The sequence below is a fragment of the Eutrigla gurnardus genome, assembly GCF_963514095.1.
Source record: "Eutrigla gurnardus genome assembly, chromosome: 7".
NCBI classification, from domain to species: domain Eukaryota; kingdom Metazoa; phylum Chordata; class Actinopteri; order Perciformes; family Triglidae; genus Eutrigla; species Eutrigla gurnardus.
In genome coordinates this window covers 10,759,943-10,765,017 of record NC_139921.1, presented here as the reverse complement: position 1 = coordinate 10,765,017, position 5,075 = coordinate 10,759,943, and the positions used below count along the sequence as shown (strand labels likewise).

Genomic DNA, 5,075 nt, shown 5'->3' with positions numbered 1-5,075 from the left:
CATGGAAGGAGGAGAATGACCGCTGTTGCCTTAGAGTCAGAGGGATACACTGGCTCTGTTCTCAGAAGCGCCTCCGCAGGAGGGAGGTTTATGTTATATATTGCGCCTCTCCAAGAGGAGATTGATCTGACACCACTGCCAGTGGATGCTCCAGAGTTCAGTCTCATGCCAAAGGCTACATGCACACAGTGCAAAATGGTCATGCCATTGCAAATGCTAGCTCTTCATGTGCAAGGTGATTGTGAAGGGATGTCTAGGACAACTCTTTGTTATTCAGAGGTGAGATGCCTTTCTTGTCACATTTTTCCACTTAATGCAAGTTAAAGGTGAATGTTGCCACCCGGCCTCCAGACTAACTTTTTCAAAACCGCGGCTTCCCTGAACATTACTGAAAAAGTGTCTCAACCATCTCGAAGTGAATGTAAACTGTCCCAAAATCGAAATGGTGGGGATTCTTTTTTTTTTTTTTTCTCCAATTGTTATCATCTATATCTGTTATTGGCATAAGATAAATAGAAACATCATGAGGAAATAAAGTTTAGTCATAATAAATTAAAGCCCCTGGAAACATGAATTTAAATATTAAAAATACATATATTATATCAAAGCCGAGTGTCTGATTAAGCATCCACAAAAGTCTGAGTGAAAATAACCATAACTATAAGAAATCCTGGTTTAAAAAAAAGTTCATTTTACTGTTTAGATAAAATAACTCTTGGTCTGTTTAAATGTTAAATGACTGACAACTGTCAATCAGAGGGTTATCTGGTTATCTGACACGTTGTTTGGCTGCATTTTCAGCAAGAAGATGAGGAGCTTGATTCTTCTGTTCCTGCCACTTCAGATGTAGTGCCACCATCGAACAAGGTGTGGTTCTATGTAGGACAGAATAATATTTATTGTGATAATAATAATATAATATTTTATATTTGTATTACTCTTGATTTTGAGTGAAACCATAAATGATCAAATGAGCATTTATGCTGAGAGGGTTTCTATAAAAATTGGAACTAATCCTGTCCATACATCTTCCCATTTAGCAAAGTAAGACAAAATGCCCGATATGCAACAAATACTTCCCAATCCAGGACATTGAGTTCCACGCCAGTATCTGTGGAGCAAGGTAAGTCAAGTCAAGTCACATTTTTTTATATAGCACATTTAATACGACAGGCTAAAACAGACCACAGAAGTGGTGTATGTCCTTTGCATATAATAACATCATATTTTTCAGTTTGCTGTGATTAGATGGAAGTCATTGTAACTTCCATTCTTAGTTATAGTCCTGTATGGAGCCTAGATGCTGGACCTGAAAGTCCCCATGATCTGCAAGAACCAACACAAAATCCAATAGATGACATCTCATGGTAAAATACAATAGGGATCTTGAAACTTGCATTTTGCTGCCAAAATATCTTTAGATTTTTAAGATGTAATAATTTATTTTAACAGTGAAGAAGATGTTCTGCGTTGGGTTGACTCAAAAGTTGAGAGGGGGAAGACCTTCGATATATGTGTCTCGAGGGACAACATGCTGGAGAGAGGTCTAAAGCTTTGGCAGCGCCAGAAGACTGGAGGCCCAGCGAACAAACTGAATATCACCTTCATAGGAGAAGCTGGCATCGACACCGGGGCATTAAGGAAGGAGTTCCTGTCTGGTAAGTAGTAAGCCAGTCACAAGTGTGTAATACTTCCAAATCATCAATAAAACCCCATGACTGAGGCTGTTCTATGGTTTGTTTATGTCCACAGAGATGGTTGCTGGGATAGAGATGCGCCTCTTTGAAGGGGGGGAGAAAGGGAAGATCCCAAAATACTCCATCACTGACCTGGACAAAAACTATTTTAAGTTTGTTACTCTTATTCATATTCTCATATTAACCAATGGTATTACTTATTTACTTGCGTTTACACAATGGTGTATACTATAATGGTTTGTACAACTACTCACTGCTAGAGGAATAGACTATATTAAAAAGATATTGCTCATGGTACACCTCTACATATCTTATCTTAAGGCACTTTGGGTACATAGTAAGTAGCCATTCCAAATATTGGCTCCTGGCCATTCCAGCCAGAGCCAGGAGCTTATCTCCTGATTCTGTAATGTGAGGCACCTTGGTGTACAAGTGCACCCCCTGGACATGATGCTGGTATGTCACAGGGACTTGGGTACATAGGAATTAATTTATATTTTCACCTCTTGCATCCTTGTTTTTATGCTTCCATGGCTGGATGGCATTATGTATTTGTCTTATCCGGCTTAGTACAATGTTACGATACAATGTTATAATGTCATTTAGCAGACGCTTTTATCCAAAGCGACTTACATTGAGAGTTCCTACAACACAAGCAAGGACTTGTGTAGTACTTCTTACTCTTGGTAACTTGATATCTCAGCTTGGCAGAATATGATGTGGCCAGAAGGTCCAGTTGGACTCTGAACTAATTAGATTTTGGAGTTCAAAGGTCAAGGTCACTGTGATCTCACAAGGTGGTTTTAGTCTGAAGAATGCGATCTTTGGGATGGATTGATAAATTAGTCACAATTAGCCTAAACATCCACTTTCATATTGAAATTATATTCCTTCAGCCACTACATGGGGTAAACAGAGGATGTTGGCCTAGATGGCAAACTGACTCTTGTTGCTGGAGGAATACACTCACATGGCAGTATTTTCAACAAGCAACTTTCTCTAGCATAGTTTTTAGATAATTGAGGAAACAAATTATATCCATGGTAATGGCCTGAATGAACAGGGAGGTCAATACATTATTTTGTCATAGCATCACATTTTTATTTCCCCCTCTTATATCCAGATTTGCTGGTGAAATATTTGCAGTGAGCCTTGGCCAAGGTGGACCGCCTCCACGCTTTCTTCAAGAGTGGTGTTACCAGTATCTGGTGACCGGGACACTGAAGGACATCACAAAAGAAAATGTGCATGATGCAGAGTTGTTCACATTAATTGAAAAGGTGTGTTGAAATCTCAAGCACATATCCTTTCCATTATTGTTTGAAAAATATTTTTTCTGGAAGTTATGTTTGGAAAATATGCTTTCAGATCGAAAATGCAACTGACATGACACAGTACACTGAGGAAATCCTCAACTGTGGATATACAGGCCCCATCACCTTGGAGCACAAAGACAGCATAGTAAGGTATATGCATTTTTTCTATAGCTCACCAAATGTTTCATGGATTTTTACCAAGGTGCAGTGAGCCAGCCATGGTCTACGCACAAATCTGTGCTTAAACCTTGCGTACAATCGTTTGTCGCACAAATCTGGGATTCAGCAATATTTTCAAAAAGTCTGCAGTAAGATAGGCACTAAAGTTTATGTCCAATATCTATCTTCTTTTTGTTAGAGCTGTTTTGCTACATGCCACCACGAAGCGTACACCAATGCTTCAACAACTGCGAGAAGGCCTTGAACTCTATCAACTACTGTCAGTCATGCAAAGGAAACCCAAGGAATGTCGGAATCTTTTCGTGATTGGGGATGATGACAAGGTAAAATAAACAAGATGGGTGCTCATAAAACACAGAACTATATAACACATGAATGCTTTTCAAACCATGTGTCTTGCTCATGAGCCTAAGGCAAGGCACCTTTATTTAAATAGCACATTTTAAGCACAAAGTGATTAAAAGTGCTTTACACAGTTAAATAAAAATCTGCATATAGCATCCACATTTATAAAATAGTAACATGAACATGAAGTCCAAAACCAGTCCAAATCCTGTAGGTCTCACACCCCACACTTGCTGGCTTTCTGTGTTACCTTCAGTTGAGAGACAGCCATTTCAGTCCCCCTCTTAGACAATTAATGGGGTGGGATTTTTTTTTTTTGATTGGTGGTTCCAACCTATAATAACTCTACTGTTCAGTTTAAAGTGGTTCATTATTTCCTCACCCCTCTATTTTACTTGTGATCTAACAGCAAGTGACTTTTTGTTTGTCTGAAATGCGTGAAATTTTAGGATTGTATTCCCACTTAAATATCACGTCTCATACTGGTTGGTGTGCTAAATATAATTGGTTTTGGCTATGTTCTTGTCTGTCTTGACTTCTAAGATGCAATCCAAAATATCCAGCCCAATGTACTTTATTGTTTCAAGGTTGATTCACATTACATCATCTCCAGCCTGGCTCCAGTGATGAGCGAGACTGGTTCAGTAAAACAAAGGACAGAGACGCAGATACTGGACTTCTTTCAAGATTTCCTTCTCGAGCTGGAGGGTATGTATTGGCATTACATATTTACATGTTGGTAGCAGAGCTACTCCATGTCTACAGCAACTGGTTTAAGGTCATATGCAAGTCACAGATATTGTGGGGAGTCTGGGTACGCCACATGTCAATCCGTGCAATTTATGATTGTTCTACTAGTGCCGCTTTTGGTAATTTTCCTAAAATCACCTTTTGCTTTCAAATCAACTGAGCTGCACCAATGTCAATGTCATCCATCAAACTGAATATGAAACTTTTTCACCATTTTCTTGCATTTGACTATGCTTAACTTAGATGGGGACACCAGTCAGCCTGATGAAGAAGACAATGGAGCACCTCTCTCGGTTCCTCGAGTGATGCAGTGGCTGACGGGGCAGGCTCACAGACACCTGCTGGTCTCAGAAAGGGAGAATTTCAAAATCAAAGTCCTTTTTGATCACACTTGTCTTGAACGCATGCCAAAGCACACAGTGTGCTACCCTGTTGTGAGTGCATGCAGCACCACCATAACATTCCCCACAGCACATCTGAAAGATAGTGATGCATTTAAGTCCAACCTTGAAATTGCAATCCGATATGGTTCCAGGTTTGATAGAGTTTAACTACCGTATTTGTTTTGTTTGACTAAACCTGATGTGTTTAATCAGTTAATTTTAGTTCGATCCTGATCCTCTCAAACTACTAGTAATCACCTACTGCAGAAAGTTGGACAGTTGCTATTGCTCTCGTGTCTGATCCACTGTGCTCAAAATAATACGAAGCAAAATCTAAAGAGGGATTTATTTCTTTGCATTTCTGCTTGTTTCCCAGAGAAGGGTGGGTATAAGTCTGACATTTG

The 5,075-nt window shown here is 39.4% G+C and overlaps 1 long non-coding RNA gene across 1 annotated transcript; it reads left to right on the top strand.

Moving 5' to 3' along the window:
- The first annotated feature begins 1,761 nt into the window (after window positions 1-1,761).
- On the top strand, window positions 1,762-4,624 carry LOC311015710. Its single transcript, XR_014597401.1, has 5 exons — window positions 1,762-1,849; window positions 3,066-3,163; window positions 3,372-3,516; window positions 4,126-4,246; window positions 4,532-4,624. It is a non-coding gene; the product is annotated as an uncharacterized lncRNA (long non-coding RNA).
- Window positions 4,625-5,075: the final 451 nt, after the last annotated feature.